Raw genomic sequence first — 18,846 nt, 5'->3', positions numbered from 1 at the left:
CATTTGGCATATCTCATGGCTGCTCAAATGCCAGTGTCGTGCATGATGGAGCTGATGGAAATGCATAGCTTAGGGCACAGTAGGATCTTCTTTTTTGGCACTGCCTGAACTCAGGTTAGCGTAAACGGCCCTGGAACCACACAAGCGGCCTAATATTAAATGAACAAGCAGTGGTGAAGCTGTTTTTGAAGTTTTACTGCAGTTTAGAAGAGTACCGCTCTTCTTTGTGGAGCCAAACAGTTCTATTTCCTGGCGCTTCTCCCTTTAAATATGCAAGAGTGCTTCATACAAGATTTATACTGAGGGACCATGGGGAGGTGTACAGAGTTTAAGAGTAGGATGAGGGTGAGGCTGAATTATGGAATTCAACATCAAAATTGGGGTAGGAGCTGGCTGTACTGAAGTCTCATCCTAAGAACGTTTTCATGAATTTTGACTTAAATCTTGTTCATATTCTAGTAGACTTCTACCATATTGAAATATATCTGAAATGCACCTGATAACAGGCTACTTCTAGTTCTTGATCTGCATCAGGGTGAAAAGCATGCTTGAGAAGCTTGTATTCAGGAAATGAAATTCAAGTCAGATGCTTACCTGAAGAAACCTGATGGCAACAGCTCTGATTTCAAGTTACGCATTTCAGGACTTTTTGTTTACATTTATGCAGGTAGATGAAGGCCTTCTTTGTCTGTAGGGAGACTATTGTTACCAATGGGACTCATAACGGACTTGCATTTGTGAAGATTTCCCTGTAGTTAGACGCACGATCTCAAGTAGATAATTTGAACTGATATCTCTCATTTCTAGTCCTCACTTTGACGTTTTTAATAAGGCACTTGGTTTTTCAAGCCTCATACAGGACTACTGTAATATTCTGTGTATTTACAAAGCCTCAAGTTTTGTTAGTGTCACTCTGATTAATCTTTAAAATTTTTAGTTAAAAATCTTACTCTCTGGTTTCATGACCAACCTAGCCTCATCTAATACTGTTGTACACCCAGATGGAAGCCTCCAGATGTTCCAAGAGGTGCATTTTATTGATCAAGGAACTACGATCCTTGAGTGTACAACGGCATGCAGTAGGCCAGTCTTGACCTTAGGCAGCAAATCTGACTCATTTATCTTCTGATTATATCATACTTTTTCTTGTTACTAACTCACATCTATTTCTACAGCAGCCTGACTTACAAACTGATTAGAATTTGGAGGAACGTGGCATACATGAAAATGCATATATTCTATATAGTGTAACATACCTTGGAGGAAATGACTAACAGAAGTATCTGAAAGACCTTCAGAGCTCCTCCTATTTATTGTAGCCTATACCACAATATCAACTCGTAAAATGAAAGCTAAAAATAATGTTCGTAACAGATGCTACTGCCCAGTGTTGAAAATATTTCTTCCGTGCACATTCTGCTATATTGTTTCCATGAAACACCAGGACAGAAGTAGGATGCCTTTCCATCCAAGGCATAATTTGGATGTCTTTCACTACTAGCTACATTCAATGGAGGTAACTAAAGCAGTAAATAATTAGCCAGCTGCTTTCCTATATGTTTTTAAAATCAGTTATGTTAGAGATGCTTAAACTTATCTATCTACCTAAACCTTCGATGGAAGCTGATGTGGATTATATATTTACTATGAAATTTTAAAATCTGAATGGTTTTAACGGAGAATTTGCTTGAAAGGAGGAATGAATCCTGGTTCATAGAAAATGTTTCTTTTTACAAGTTTCCTGTATCATAGCTGTAGTTTATAACCAGCAGACAACTTCCACATTCAAGCATCCTTCAAGCCTCTGAGAAAGCAGGAAAAAGTTCATAAAACTATTTGCTGTTACTGCTATGACATCAAATAAGCTTTGGGCTTCACATCATCACAACAATGAGGCATAGTGAGAGAAGAAGGAAGTCATTTCAAATGCTAGTTGGGTTCACATCATCCAAATGGCTACCAGATGGGGCTCTACGCAGCCTGGAGAGTCCACCTGGGGAGCTACAGTTCCCCGGGCCCACTGCGGCCGGATGAATGGACTCTCTGTGCCACTGCCTCCCAGCTTGAGAAACCCAGCCGATCACATCTGGTGAAAATCTTGGGGTAGGCTAATGGAGTAGACATCAGTGGGTAAGCTGTGGGCAGAGGGGAAGGCTGACAATGTTTCCTAAATTGTCCAGTAGTTCCTTAAGTGTCTGCTTTACATGATTTATTCATTCTCTGGGACTAGGCAGTGAGGTTCTGCAGCTAAAGAGAGAAGGATGTTTTCAGGAGCTGAATGGATTTTAGTGCTGTCCTGCCAACCAAGGCTGGGGAAGACTACAGATATCTTTTCCCAGGCAGAGATCAGGAGCTATAACAAAGGCAATGTGAATACAAGGAAAAAAGAGAGGGAAAAAAATGGACAAATACAGGAAAGTTAGCAAAAATGAAAGAGTGACCAAAACCTAAATATTTAACCTTCCACTAATCAGAATATATAACATAAATGAAAAAGCACATCAGATCAGTTATGTCTAATTTTTTACAGTAGTTATAATGAATATTTTTATATTTGGTGTATCAGGTTACTCATATAGACAATTACAGCTACTTCTATGATACTAGAACAGTGCAATCTCAGAATTGGCAGATGGACCTTTACCTATAGCGACATTTAAAGATCAGTCACAAATTTTAAATTAATTGATAGCATATACATTGGGTTAAATAAAATCTATAAACCTTTTTGTACAGCATATATTAGTCATTTATTAGAGACAAGGTATCTCAAAACACTTGAGAAAAGTAAAACTTGAAAATAATGCTCAGTTACAAGGTTTTGGGTATGAAGCCAGCTGTTTTAATAAGCGGCTTAATTTAGAAACTAAAATCTACTTGTTTATTATTGATTCCACAAAAATTGTTTTAATATTTTGGTTTTTGAAACAAAAACGTGATAATTTCTTAGCTTGTAACACTGTATGCAGTGGATTGTTTTGTTTCTATTAATTTTTTCATTAGCTGTTTGCTATTTTGGCTCTTAATATGTATCTTCTTGTACATTTACATTAGCGAAGTCAGGCCAAGAAGTATTATCTTTTATAGAGGGAAGAAGATGGTATGATTTGCAATAATTCTTAGCTGCCTTAGAAAGGTAGTTGAGAAAATTGTGTCTCTCTCACCGATGAGCTTTAATTTTCTTATGGTGAATACTGTTGTGTTATTGAGCTGGACGCTATATCCCTTGTGTTCTGTCCAGTGGACTTCATGTATGTAAGGATCCAACTAGTTGCACATGAGGAAAGGACAGATCCTGCAGCACTATGTAACTATGGTTACATAGTTGACCTGGATCTGTCTAGTCTTGGGCATACCAGGACATGAGGCTTTCATGGTTTTGTCCACCAGTGTGGAATTGAGTGGCAGTGACAAGACACCACAGACCCTCTTAGAAGGCAGAGGGAGCAGCACTGCTTACTACTTTGTCCTTTTTTACTACTTAGTCAAAATGCTGCAGTATGTATCTGCATACTTTCTAGGCCAAGCCTGTTGTAAAATTCTCATTCCCTTATGCACAAAGTACTGCTGAGTTACTAACCCCCAGAATCCTGGTCCTGGATTTATCTTGTAGCAGTTTTGGATTTATCATGAAAGCAGACATCATGGGGGGAAGCATATCTGGGTCAGGTTTTCATGCCTTTATTAGCAATCATTGGGAAGAAACTAACCTGTTAAAGGAAAACTTTAATTTTGGTGTAACTACATGACTCCAAGAATAGAAGCTCTAAAAAATGAAGCTCCTTTAAAGTTGGTTATCTAGTGAGCGGCACCATTCTTTTTACTGAATAAATCATGAACTCAGAAGTTTCGTGCTCCTAGAAGTGCCATTCCTTGAACAAGATACACAACTAGGGTCCAGAATATATGATTACAAGAAATATATATAGAGAAGTATGAAATTGGATAACTGCATTCAGCTGATACACTGAATCTCACTTCCATCGTAATTACTGCATAGTTTTCCTCTGCACTGACAACCATTCCCAATCATTAAACCCAGAACTAACTGCCTTTTAACATTAACTGCAAAGACACATATATGTACAATTAATTTTGAGTATCATCTGTACTGAAACGTGAACACAAAAGTGTCTGACTATTGTGGTATGCCAAACCCAGATAAACAAGAAAGCACTTAAATCACAAAAGAGGTTGAGGTTCTCAATCTGATTTTCAAACTAAAGTATTTAGATTAACTTCAGAAACTAATTCAGTCTTCTTCAGTTTCTTATTTTAAGAAACTGAACCCATAATCTTTATGCTTAAAGCAACCACTTCTCTTCAGTGATACCAGATTTCGAGTGATTTAACTTTTTGTTTGGACTGTCCTTTATTATAGGAAGAATGGCAGTAAGCAATCTTCAAAATAGACAATTTACTCTAGGTTGTATGTCACATACTTTCATGCTCTAGTGTCAAGGAGGCACGTTCTCATCACATGGTTCCTACAAGGTATTCACCACTTTAAAAAGCATTGTCTCAAAAATGTTCAAGTCAAGGAGAAAAAAAAAAAAACTCTCCAAAGACTTCTGCAGCTTTGAGATATTAAATGACGCATGGCAGTAAATGTTAAAGCAGGAGTGAGCAGCATAAGGTAGCTCTGATCAGTATTTCTGAACAGCTTCTTTTCCTTTACTATTTTCTTCACAGAGAATGCATTTCTATTTTCCATTCAATTCACTCTTCTTGTGCCTCATTTTTTTAAGTGAAGCAGAACAAGAAAATCAACAAGAAACGCTTTTTGCAAAAATAAAAGCGGTGCATTTATGTTCAAGTACTGTTTCATTTCTACAAAGCAGTTTTATATGTTATCTTTGCATGCTGCACTATAGGAAAATAAACTTCCATTTGCTTTGTGCAAACTGTAATCATCTGTATTCTTGTCTTACTGTACTCTTTACCCATTGCTGAGATAACAGAGATTTCACATTTCTTAAAGAGCCATGCTTTGTATTTTGTAGTTTAAAAATACAAGTATATACATACTCCTGAATATTCTGCAATCCAAGAGAGAGAAAAGTTACTCACTGACTTGTCTGTTTAGAGGCTGACACTTCACTTGGTGTTGTATGGCACAGAACAGAACTGTATTAGGATTTACAGAAAGATAGCTACACAGGCAAAGACTAGTCACAAACTCTGAGAATACCTGAACGACTGAAACTAATAGGAGGAATCAAACATATTTCCCTGCTTTCTATCGCTTAGTCTGGAAGGAAAAAGTTGATTTAGTTGGCTGATGTTTATCTATTAAAAGTATCAACTGCCAAAATTTTATAAAATGTGATATATTTTTATGAAGGTTGGGAGATAGCTGAATAATTCAATGACTAATATAGTGATGAGGGACGTAATGCTTTATTCTTACTCATAGATCACATCACGCATTAATTTTCTAGAATTAATCATTTCCTGAAATGGGCCAATAGAACAATGTTGATGTCTCTCAAAGTACATGGCTAAAAGAAAGAGAACTCATAGAAACAGAAAAACAAAAAAGTTCACGAAATGTGTCAAGACAAGTATTGCAGGCCTCATTTAGTAAATCTAGAAGAAACACATATATCCCATCAATTAAAATTTAAAGTGTACTTTTATGGTAATGGAAGAAGGATGTTGGGTCAAAGATAAGGTAGGAAGACAAAATTTCACTGCATTGTCATGAGTCTAGTTTAAATTTTAAAAAGGAGGTGAAAATCTCTACCTATAACTAGCTTCCACCAATGCCAGTTGTTGGCAAATATTAATTTCCATAGACAACTTTGGGGCTAGACATGCTGCGTCTTCAAGGAGGTGTAGTACCTCTTAGGCTACATCTGAACAGGACACTTTTCTGTTGTCACAGTCCCATTGGGCAGCTCCTGAGGCAAGTGCAGACCTCAGCACAAATTTTACAAGCTGCTCTAGTTGACAGTAGTTACTCCAGAAAGACTTCCTACAAGCCAGCACACCTGGACCACAGATCACCCACCTCATACATACAGACGACAGATCAGTCCTGCTACGGGACACTGAGAGCCACAGATTGTCGCCAGGATGATTTAAAATGGCGAGAGGGACTAGGAGCTAGCCCAGTTATTATAAGAAAGGGGATGTCAGAGTATAACTATGGGGGAGCCCAGATAGGTCACTGTAAACCTATCAATTATCCCGATTTACAACTGAGTATCCTTATTCTTTCATCATGGTAGGCAGGATGTATGGAGATTTTATATTTTTATAATATCTTCAAAAGTTTTATTAATCTTCAAAAAGATTTTGTACATCATTTACATGATAACTCATTTGTTTTTGCTTGTTTTTATTATTTTCATCCTTTTACAAATCAAATCATAGTATTCTGAACAAGGAAAAAAAGTAGCATTCATAGCAAAAAGTGACAATGAACCACTTACTATTGAAAAAAAATAAAATCAAGGGCAAGAATTCTGTGGGAATCCAGTAGAAGCATGAAGTCAGGTTAACCTACTGACTACTTCAAGTAACATAAAATACAGCTGAGACGAAGCAGAAATGGAGCAGGAGGCTGGAATACATAAGACTTGGGCAGCAGAATTCCCACCTTCTCAGCCAGTCTTATCCAAGGCTGAGGCATGTAGAGCTCACAAGACGCAGAATCAGAAGGCAAAAAAGGTGAAAAAAGTGTCATAGAATAGAGATCATATAGCTTCTCTTAAATTGCATGAAATGACTGAGGAATGAGAGGGAAATCATTCTTTTCCTTATGATCTGTAAAATCTGGAGAAGTTTTTGAGTCTGAAATGGTCTAACTACTTATAGGTGTATGTGCGTGTATATGGGTGTATGTACATACAGTGTGGATTCATGACGACTGGTTATTTAGCTAAGGGAGGAAACCAGAGTGTTAGGGACTGTATTTCAAGGAGGAAAGATTTTTAAGTTTCCTTTGCAACACTGCATTTTAATACAAAAGTTGTTGTAAAAATTGACTTCTGAAAAGCGATGTTATAAATGTTGAGACAAACCATTGAAGTGAGAAAACTTTATTCCTGCTTTAATGATAAGCTTCCAATTAGCGGTGAAACCACTGCTGCCACAAATAGCCACTACCACTACAAAGAGGGAATCAGCCTGTAATATTGCACTCTGCAAAATACGTAAAAATCCATGTAACTTTAAGCATTTGCTTAACCTTTTTCTGAATCAGAGCCTAAAATGTTCTAGTATTATTTCCAGTCCAGTACAATTATCAAATTAGATGAATGGAAAGTGAATAGCATCAGGTAATTTGCCTATTTAAAAAAGAGATTCTTTCTTTAGACTTTTTACATACAATACATTCTTCTCCGTCTATCCTTGCTTCATTAATATTAATAAAAACTTGCGTATTCAAGACATCTATAATACTGAATTACATTAGTCAGTGGCTCTAATTATGTTATTTCTCGAATTCCAAACTGACTCCCAGCCTTACTCATTTTACCAGTTTTAAATAAGAATATGATTCATCATTTACAGAAAGCACGTTACATAAGTTATACAGCTTTACAACTGAGCACAGTGACTGCCTGCCTGGAAGCTACGAATAGGAATAGAAATAGAGAGGATTTTCCATCCTTAGTTTGAAAGTAAACTTAGACTACTTGTCAATCATGTGAGCTCAGGCTGAAGTGAGAACAGAAAACATTTATCACATGTTTTGGATGTTCCAAACTAATAATAGTCTGGGACTTGTTTTCAAAGAAAGATATAGCTATGCTTAGAAAGGGTGTGAATCCTGAGTACAACTGCTGCAACTGAAAGCTTTGTTTCTTTTTTTCTGTTGGATTCCTCATGAGGAAAATTTACTCCATTTGTAGCACATACAATAGTTTTGCAATTCTAATGAAAAGTGTTAGCCTCAAGCAGCTTGTACAGCACCAAACCTCTAGTATATTCAGCAGTGCACTGTGGCCTACAGATGTGATTCCAATAATAGTAAGTGAGCTCATCCTCAGTGCAGAAGATTATTCATTAGGGAGAGAATAATGTAAGTGATATGATCATTACATCACCTTTTCCTGTACATTATTCTCACTACAGCTGACAGGGAAAACATTTCTCAGTTTTAAGTTACGTTATTCTCAAATTTTGCAGAGTCTCAATAAAAGTGATGTTTGAAAATACAGGTATTTTTAAAGTTTCATTTGATAACAGACAAAGAAAAGCTAAGGCGGCAGTGTTGGATTCTTTGTTCTGTGTATCTGTTTTCCTCAGATAAAATAGTTGTTCCATAGTATTACTTCCCACTTCTGTTAATACCCTTTTCAGCACAAATAGCTGTCTTTTTATGTAACTGTTCTGAAGAAAAAGTATTTTGAATCTACATGATGAAGGCTTGTGGCTGAATGATACAATCAAGCTTTACCTAATTAGTGTAAAAGAGGTCATAATATTAAACTCAAAAGAAAACTGGTACAAGTTATAAAATCAGGGAAATTTGTGTTCACATTACAGCAATAACGTGGTCATGTGGATGGAGTCAATGAAAACATACAGAAGGACTTCTGGGCTTTCTCTGTGCTTTTAGTAATAACAGTTTATACCCATATATGTAAGGATGGAGAGAAAACCACACTCGTTATGAGTAAGAAGGAATTTATCATGATAAAACAGTGTGTTTATTGATACTACTGCATGAAGGAAGGATAATGTAAACCAATAGCAGATATCCTCCTAATTTTGAGACTATAGCATTCATATTTTTGATATTATTATGGGGTTTTTGGTCTTATTTTTCCAAATCAGACTGCTGGTCCCCAATGTCCTCAGCAACTGCCATCAAAATGAGAATTATGAGTTTGTAAAACCTGTAGCCTAGAGTATATTAACACAGACATACACATTTGTATATCAAGGTCTAGTTTTTAAAGTTTTCACTAAATAAGAGTGCTGTAATCATTTGGAGTGTTTATGTGCTGAGACAGGTAAATCCTGCATAGCTCTTTTGGAACTAAATTAATTTAGGAAAAAAAATACCCGTTTCAAAGTGTAAACAGTAGTCCTGTTTTTACTGCAGATGTTCTTCATATAATCAATATAATAAAGCCTTTACAATAAGCCCATTCCCTGAGCTCAAGTCAGTATATTTTGGGGACTGAATATCAAGGGGGAACGGGAACAGGAACAGAGTTTTCATTCAATTCTGCTTTCTCTGACTTATATGTCTTAGCATAACCACTTGTCACCATCCATTATTAACAGAAAAGAAAAAGTTGTTGGCTTAATCATTGGAAAGTACAACTGATCTAAGTATTCTGTAAAGGGAAATCATCACAAAATATCTATCTTGTTTTTGTCTTCTTTGCTATAGTACCTACTTGATGTGCTTGTTACCTTCATGAGGATTTCCTGCTGTTGTGTGCAGCAAGCTGTTTTAGCATACTTGTACTGCATTGGTTTTGCTGCCTGAACTGTTACCAAGCAGTGCAGTATCAGTCACTATGCAGTCTAAATGCTACAATATCAATAGACTGTCTCTGAAACAAGATTAAATGAAAATCTGGAAACCAGCTGGTAGATAGAAATATTTTTTTTCTCTCATTACTGTCATTCCCAGATGTGAATGGAATAGAGAGTTTTCTCTTTTTTCAAATTCTGACATTTCTGTACGATCATGTGCGAGAACTATGATTAATAAGTTGTCTTTAACTGTAATATTTCTGATCTAAAGCATACTAATGCTCAGAGAGTCTACATTTTATGAATCCAGATATACTTGTAGCCTGGTGGTCTTGGAAAATGGTTGTTACAAATCAAACCAAATCTGTAAGCAGTGGAATAAAGACAGTCTGGTTAACTACAGGTCAGCTTCGTACTTAAATTAGCATTACTTGTCTCTTTTCCTCTTCTGTTCCTTTCTTCCCTTGTGCCAGTTTCCCAGTCCCCTGTTAGGTGTTCTATCTGTTTTAGATTAGCAAGTGGCAATGTGCTATGGCTGTTGTGGAGCTATCTGTGAGCAGTTTGCCTCACTAGTACCCACACTGATTAGGCAACTGGCTACTGGTTCTTGGGAGGCAAGAGACGATGGGTTTTAACAGTTTTCTTCCTTCATGAAGGCAATGTATTTGGGTCTCCTAATGTCTTTGACACCTCTACTTCTCCATCAGATGTGTCTGACCAATAGGTTTAAAGATTATTACAGTGGACTGGTAAACTGTCTCAAGGCAAAAACCTCACTTGCATAGGAAAAACAGAATAATTAACTAGACTTTGAGAAAGAGATTAAGGGCGGTTTTCATAGTGGATATTATCCATATAACCAAAGCGCTCATAAGAAGCCCCACAGCTGAATGCTTTTACTATCTTCACCTCTCAAAAGACCCCTGTGAAATAGGGAAGTACTATTCCCATCCCCTTGCAGGCATGGGAAGCAAAGATATTTTTCTGCAGTAGAAGGCCTTGTTGCCAGCGCTCACATTGGCTCCTATCTGCTGACCTTGTTGTGCCAGTGGAACACATTCCCATCTGAGTACCTTTGCCCCCAAGGGCTGTGTGTCTGTCCGTGTAACAAGTTGCACTGGTAGAAAAGTTTGCTACGAGTGGGGACAGGAATTTCTAGGTGCCAGTGCTGCTGTGCCACTGGCAGTGTGGTTGGTGGCTGAGGGCTGACCTGGTATGGGAAGACCGTTTCTTTCAAGCAGGAATATTTTTTGCCAGCTTATGAACTTATGTGGGAACAAAAGACAACTTTCTTAGAAAACTTTGCAGTGTAGATGAGGCCTGAGGCAACGTATCTTTTTGGTTCCCAGGACGCATCTTGTCCTGACCATGCCAGCTAAGTGCTTCCAGCCCCCTTTCCTCATGACTGAACATTTCCACGCCTGCACTGACACCCGGCTTCTTCCAGTGCAACTGTCTGTGGAGCTGAATAGTAAATCAGACCAGAAAGCTAATCCAACTTAAAAAACGCTCCTCTTCCCCTCCTTTTTTTTTTCCTCCCGTTTTTGAGGATAGGCTGTTGAGAGAAACATTTATAGGGCAAAGACCTGAGAAACTAGGGGCCAGATCCTCCATGACATCACAGTCAAAAAGAAATTAGGTACCTATTTACATCTGTGAGTCTGATCGTGTATGACCTGTTTAGAATTGTGAGAATCCAGATCTTTACTTTTTTTAACTCTGGCACCCTAACACATAGTCAATCTTCTTTTCATTCAGTTAATGGACCATAGTTCAATCTGTCATCATCTAGATGCTGAAGTTGTATATATTTTGCAAATTGAATATCAATTAAAATACTAAAAAAAAGGATTCAAGCCCTAGATCAAAGATATACAAGTGCAACAGTACACTGAACATATTTGCATTAAAGATCTAATTGAATTAACTGTTCACACAACTTCTACACAGTCAGCTTGTCATGGCTTCCTTTGCAGCTTGACTACCTCCATTTTTGATAAGAGAGTTTTAAAAGGTTTCCTCCCTTCCCCTGGGATTAAAGACAATGACGAACACTAATTAGCCACCTGCACCAAAAGCACAGTGCTACAGCTTGTTTACCTAACAAAGGCTGCAGCATCCCTGGGGAAAAGTCACACTGTGGTGTTTTTTGTTTTAAACATTTCAAGTCCAGTTCCTTCAGGAGAGGTTTAACAGTTTATGCAATTTTCAGCATTACTGGGAGAAGAAAAAGGCCCCTTTTCTCACAGTGCTACCTGGATTCCATAGAAGAGAAAATACTCACTGTTAATTTTCTTTCTCTTTTTAACTTCTCCTTTTTCAATTAGCAAACTGTGCTTATAACATCAAGTGATTCACACATACGGTGTCAGCTACAGCACTCTGCTTTCTGTAACTTGCAGAATGGGATCTTTGAAAATAAAAGTAACGTTTAGTATTCACGTGGTTCTTCTAAGAGCTTTGCCCATGTTAACATCGTAGCCAATAAAAATATATATTAAAAAATCCAAAATAAAAGAAGCCTCTTTCAAATCCATAAATGCAATGATACAAGTCACACAAGCTTGTGTGACTTTTATTGTCAAACTATGCGTTCAAAGGAATCATTATTTAGGAACATCAGTTGATATAGTTAGAATTCGAACTTTATTCTACATTTTGTTTGGCATTTCTCATCACTGTGACTGGCTAAGAATGGTAAAAAACATTCTGCTTTGTTTGTCTTTTTATGTTCTGATTCAGTGGCACGCAAGTACTACTTATGGGCCTGATCTAAAGCCCAGTGAAGTCAACTGGAATGTTTCCAATGACTTCATTAGAAGAACCCTTGGATTGGGTTTGAAGTGCAGCAATTTACTCAGCTCTGAAGCATAAATTACAGACATAAAAAACAAATTATTTGTGTGTTGCTGGATTACTGACAGCAAAATGTATGATGTCAGAAAAATAATAGGCAGAGATAGCCTGCACAAGTTTGAAAAGCTTAAAATATAGCCAAAGATAGGGGAATGCTCTTTGGCAAGAGTAGAGGCAGTCTTAGTTCCAGAGCTGATGGTGGAAAGTTGAGTAATTTGACAGACAATTAAATGATTAATCTAGTAGGAGAAGATGCTATCTGTCTCACTCAGTCACCACTCTGCCGTCTGATCACTGGACTAATATCTGGATGAGACGATGGTCTGCTATCACAGCAGGAAGAGTTCTGCTTCCATAATAACTGATGGAAACCCCTTTCAAAACGTTAAGAATTCGAGCAGCCTAAGCTCAGAGCAAAGGCGGATGATGACAGCCAAACTCATCAGTTGAGTTTATTGGCAGAATAAATATGACAACGTTAAAGAGAACTGAATGTGAGTGTCATTTATAAAACAAGAAATCAAACAATCTCCCCCTAAAACATAAATATCTGTTTTAATGAAAGATCCCCTAAATACACTACTTTCCTAAATTTCATACTATATCTCTTGAGTTAGGAGAGATATAAGGAACTAAGCACTTGTTACAGTCGTCAAAACTTACTTAATTTCCCCTTGTCTGAAAACCTCAAGACATTGGCATCAGGCCTTGGCTACCTCAGAAAAATTAACCAAAATATTTGTTAGGAAATGGCTTTTGGATGAATCAGCTCACCACAGGTGAGTATTCTATTTCAGCATGCAGGTAATCCAATCATTGAAGAGTAATTCCACTTCATAAAAAGATTAACTATTCTGGAATAAAACTGTTTTTTTTGTTGTTGTTGTTCTGGAAGAGAAGGTCCAAGTAAGAGCTGTTATCGTGGAAGAGTTTTTTATGCTATAGTTATGTCAATCCACTTCTGTAGATGTGCAAGACCTTAATATTCAAATACTGTTTTCCTCCATTTCAGGAATATTTTTAACTTTTAGAATTTGGTTCAGGTTACACTTTAGCTAGGCACATATGTCATAAAGTTTATCTTATTAACAAATTAGGAAGGATTTATATTTAGAGAGGCCTTTATATAAGGTGTTTTGTGTTAAAAGAATGCTAACAGGTATATGAAATTGGGATTAAATGTGCATAAAACACCTTTATATCAGAAAGTAATATATATTAAGCCATGTAACTGAAGGATACAAATGCTTTGTGTATGAAGAAGTTGTCATGCAAACTAAAAATTGGATTTTTAAAAAATTCAGAGATGCAAGTTCAAGTTTATTATAAGGTTTATATCTTCAGTTAACAAATTTCATCTGACATCATTAACTTGTATGAACAATTAATTTAAACTGTAGCTATTGCCGATCTGTTTGTAAGCAATTTTTTTGCTATTAAAAGTCTTCTTCCTTTCCCAAAAGCAAACAAAAAACCTATAAATAAGTAAAAAAAAACCCCTTTTAACATGCCTTTTTTATTCAACTAGAACGGACTGATCAACAAGATTTTTTGTTTTTCTCATCTTTTCCTTTCTCCATATTTTGACTTTTTTTTTTTTCCTCCAATAAGAGCAAAATAGAAACAGGGACAGACAGGGAAACAGAGTATAAGAGGCAAGATTTTTGTTTTTTTTAATTACACCAGATGCCACAGTTAGGAACACAGATAAGGTTTTGGACACACAAACCGTTCTACAAATCACAGCTCTGTCTCAAAGGATGTCCACTTTTTTAAACTATATCAGTCTAATATTACTTCTCTTTGCAAACCTTTCCTCACTTATTGTGTTCAACTGTCATGGTCACAGTAGTAATGTCCAGGTTGGAAAAAAAGAATGGGAAAGGAAAAAGGGTACAGAGAAGAAACCCTTGGAATATACTTTGAAAAACAAAAGAAAAATTGAGTAACTGGAAATGCTTGCCTTAAAAAAAAAAAAAAAAAAAAAGAAAGTGGAAAAGAAAAGATGCACTTCTGCACTAATTTTTTCCTTTCTTTTTACACTGGCTACAGTAGACACTGTCTTGTGTTTCTTAAACAGCATCTCTTTTCTGCCAGCCCGATCTCTCACAGAACCTCACCTTATAGGTACTGAACATTCTTCCTTTGTTCCAGTAAAGCATATGCTCAGCTTTATATATGCATACTCCCCATGAATTAGTATCAACAGAAAATAAACCATTTGATACAAAAGACTTTGTTTCACTTTATTAACAAAATATTTTTGGTAGCAATCCCAGGCAGGATTTTTACAGACATTTTCCTACATAAGATAGGCAATTAGATAGTATGAAAAGTGACTTTCGGCTATCAAAGTTTTATTTAATTTGGGAACCGATATGATTTAGTGGCTAGACTAGCTTAAAAGACAAGGAGCCAGAAGAGTCCAACATTTTCAGGAAGGTTGAGCCATTGCCTGAACGACCTTGGGCTAATCACTTAATTGTTATGTTCTTTAGTGAAACCATCTGCAATATTGGGTCAAAACATACACAAAAAAACCTCACTGGGAAATAGATGCTTAAGTCTGGTTCAGTTCTCCAAAATAAATAAATTACAAAAAAGAGCGAGACATGGCATGAAATATGAAATATGGCATGAGAACAAGACATTGCTTTAGCAACCTTACTAAGTCAAATCGAGATGGAGCTGCAGTGAAAGCCTACACAACTACAGTGCTGCATATCATAGAGTTAGAAGCCAGCACAAGATAGCCTCTGATGTCTACTTGGTTGTTCCAGGTTCTCTTTGAACCTGGAATACAAAATTCAGGCTTCACTTAAACAGACAAAACCTCTTTGACTTTGGAAACAACAGTAGAAATCCATGGAGTAGCATCCTATCAAGTGGAGTGTAAGTTTCACGCACACAAAAGATGACACTTAGGTCAAGGAAATGGGCGCTGAAGCATTCAACGCTTTCTGTGTTTTGTTGATACATGCGTTTACTCTGAAGCACTGTGCAGTTTTACAGAACTTTATCAAAGAGAAAATGGTTGCCATAGCCTTCATTCCAATCTGGGCACTAGCTCAGACTATCTCACGGCAAACAGAAGCATGTACAATAAATACAAAATTAATCTGGCAATAAAGGTACAAGAATAGAGATCAGAAACACATCCAGGTTCCATTTTCAGATGTCGGACACCTCCTGGATGATCATGTTCATGTCAAATTTTGATGTTCAGTTTTCTCACCTACAAAATGGATCTAGTAGCACTTGTTGAAGAGGTATTGTGTTTTGAGACTGAGATGAAAAGTGTCGTAAAAGAGTATTTCTCAGAAATATGTGTCAGGTTTAAAAGGTCTGCAGGTCTGGAGAAAGTGCACATTGCTAACTATGGCAGCCTTGCTTGACTCTTTGCCCTTTCAGTTAATGCAACATTCAGTTAATTTGGTATGTCATTAAAAACATTCTGGAGTAGAAGGACACACAGTTTAAATGCTCTTATGTGTCATCATCAGCTGAATTCATACTACATTTTACACAGCGTGTAAGATGCCACACAGTGTATGCAAAATATATGCTTTCAAACTTAATGCTACTGGCAGTGGTTCAGAAAAAATAGAAACAGAACTGTATTTTCAGCAAAGTGCACTCTATTTGTTATACTTCTTTTCATAATCTTAATCCTAACTACATACTTCAGTAATGTCACCTCATACAGTAACAGTAGAACTAGAACTTGACCTAACCAAAGCACAGGGAGCCACTAATGTATCACTTTGGCATACAAAGACCCTCGACCCTCTCACGGCATCAAGCCAATAAAGCAATGTTATTTCTGTGCCTGCATATAGCTGGCAGAAGCAGAACGGGCAGGAAGCACAACCTGGCAGTCCCTTTCTGCCTTTTCTATACCTTAGAGTTGTTGTAGTACAATGCCTGGAGACAGACCAGGCTCAGAATTGGACATTTCTCAACACTTTGCTCTGGAGCTGGGCTGAAGCCTTCATACTTTCAGTCAAAAAAAAATCGATTTTTTAATCTTTTTGTCAGCATACACGGAGCACATCGATTGTGTTCTCTTAACAAAGTGTCAGCTCGGAAGTGACTGCTGTGTTCTTTTTCTCTCCCTCAATCTACACTTGAACATATCAGAAAAATAAAAACTAAAATGCTCAAGGAGCTAATGCCATCTAAAGGCTAACATGCTGAACTGCAACCTATTGCCATTATTCTTATAACCATAGGCAAGACCATTGCGTCTGTGATCTAACTACCACAAATTTTCACTTGGAATTCTATTGTTCTTGGCAATAGAATTAGAAGGCTTTAGTCGGAATGGTTTAAAAAAAAAAAAAAAAAAGAGTCTTATTACTTACCGAGATTGTCTCATCCAGAGTTCATTTCAGTGATTTTTTTTTCATTTAGCACCAGATCTTTACTAGTAATATGATTTATTCTAATTTTAATAACGAATATTATTTAATGTTACTGCACTTGCACTTAATTTAAGCAAGGCTGTGTTAGTAGTATAAACTATTGGTCATTTCAACACACATCACAAGTCAAAAGAATTCTGCAGCACCATTAGAAAGAACTTGATATATTTGAATGAAATTTTTTTCAGCTCTCCTAAAAGACAGCCTCCTCCAATCATCTAAAACTTTCTTGAACATGAAGAAAAGTACCTGATTTCTAGGAATTCCTGGCTTTGTGCTCGATTTAACTATGAGGCTAAAAAACAGTTCTTCTTCCAGTAACTTCTCCAAGTCTCTAAAAAAAAAAATTTAAAAACAATTATTACTTTTTAACATATTTGCCATTGTAAAATAAAATAACTTTAAATTTAATTTTAAATCAGCAATGTTGAAGTATAACATTTTATTCTGCTCAAAGTAATTTAAGTTGAACACAAGTGGTTTAGCAGTACAAATTTTTTTTTAAGCTATAAGGAAAGTCAAATTCCTGAATGGATTAATCTCTGTTCACTAAAGTGCTAAACCAGTTTTTGAAAAGTGGCTTTTTCTGCAAGCAAAGTGGCAATATTTTCTTCATTTCTGTTTACTCAACTAACTTACTTAAAAGAATTATTCCCAGCTGAGAAACTAAGAAGGAGGTCAAGAAAGATTTTTTAATATTCTTCCCATCCATAAATAAAAAACAGACGGAAAGGATGATCTCTACTAGCTCTACAGGCACAGAAGATTGGGTGATCAATTAAATTTCCTTATTACAACTATATATTTCCATTTTTTAAGAAAATGATTTTCAATGCAAAACAATCTTTTTAAGAAAAAGTTTCAAATACATTTATAGTAACTTCTTTTTTTTAAACTAAAAGCAACTGTGAAGAGTTGTTTTTGTGAATTTCTTTCAATTCCCATATTCATCCATGAGGAACTTCATATGAATCACAAGTAAAAGCATAATAATTATCTTAAACCTATGTAAAAATTAGGAATCCATGTAAATGGTATGTCAAACTCTGAAATGTCTCAGATGCATTTAGGTACAGTGTGTCCTCTTTGTTAGCAACAACCCCCCCCCCCCCCCCCAAAACAAAGCTAAATTATGCGTAAGACTATAATCAGCACATTTTAATGGTTACCAATCAGTGAAGAAAAAAAAAACCTTTAAGAAAAAAGACAACTGTAATCCAATCAAAGTTTTCTGATCACTGATTTGAATCATTTTCATGATGGGTGATTTAAATCTCTCCTGTAATACATATGTTACTGTTCATTCACTTTGAGTTACAGAAAATAATTTTTTTCCTGCTTTTGAAACAAACTACTGCTGCCAAACTCCTCACTTCTAGCTGAAGTCACACATTTACTTCTGTAAACAGGGTCATGTCCCTCCACTTCCTAACCCACACTATGGATTCCTGCTTTCCGTCTTTTGCTGATATTAATGTACTTAGAGCCAAGCAGTCAGCTGCATCTGTTCCCTGATCCAGATGAAAACAAATTTGTCGAAAAAAGCAGCAAACTATTTTTTATGAAGAACACTGTAGGCAGAGGAGGAGGAGCTGGAATAAGCCTGGGGAAAAGGAAAACTGCTTTTTTCTGCAACAGTCTGCACTTGGGTTAGTATGAAGAGACTGGGAAAATGAAGAAAAAGTACACATTTTTAGTACAGTGCAAATGTTCATATTACCTACAGTACTATCCTGTACTGATTTGAACACAATTAATCTCATTTCATCTTTATAGGGCTAAGGACATTATTTTGTAATGGATACAGATCTGCCCCCATTCTTCATCCCATTTTTCTTGGCCTCAGAGTATACTTTGATATCGTGCAGCCCTCCAAATCTCTCATCTAACACCATAGCTATACTAGAATACTATATTAATGAATTTAATGTTTCTCTACCTATGTGCCAACAACCTCACAATTTTCCCTCTTTGGTCCTCTGTTCTTTTCTGATCCCCAAACATCTCATGTAACAAATTTTGCTTTGAATTACCTGAACAGTCCCTGTGAAGGCTTACAGATATACTTATATCTTCCCCCTTCGGAGTAACATCTGACCATGAAAGGCATCATCAACTTAAA

The 18,846-nt window shown here is 36.5% G+C and overlaps 1 protein-coding gene across 25 annotated transcripts in view; it reads right to left on the bottom strand.

Moving 5' to 3' along the window:
* SMAD1 (SMAD family member 1) overlaps positions 1-18,846 on the bottom strand; it is a 115,069-nt gene that overhangs the window by 91,424 nt on the left and 4,799 nt on the right. For all 25 annotated transcript variants that reach the window (XM_068942180.1, XM_068942182.1, XM_068942174.1 and 22 more), the window contains exon 2: positions 16,974-17,058. The gene's annotated coding sequence lies outside the window, so the exon portion shown is untranslated. The remainder of the gene's footprint in view (positions 1-16,973; positions 17,059-18,846) is intronic.

The sequence above is a fragment of the Struthio camelus genome, chromosome 4 (genome assembly GCF_040807025.1).
Source record: "Struthio camelus isolate bStrCam1 chromosome 4, bStrCam1.hap1, whole genome shotgun sequence".
Classification (NCBI taxonomy): Eukaryota; Metazoa; Chordata; class Aves; order Struthioniformes; family Struthionidae; genus Struthio; species Struthio camelus.
This window is presented reverse-complemented; position numbering and strand designations above follow the sequence as displayed.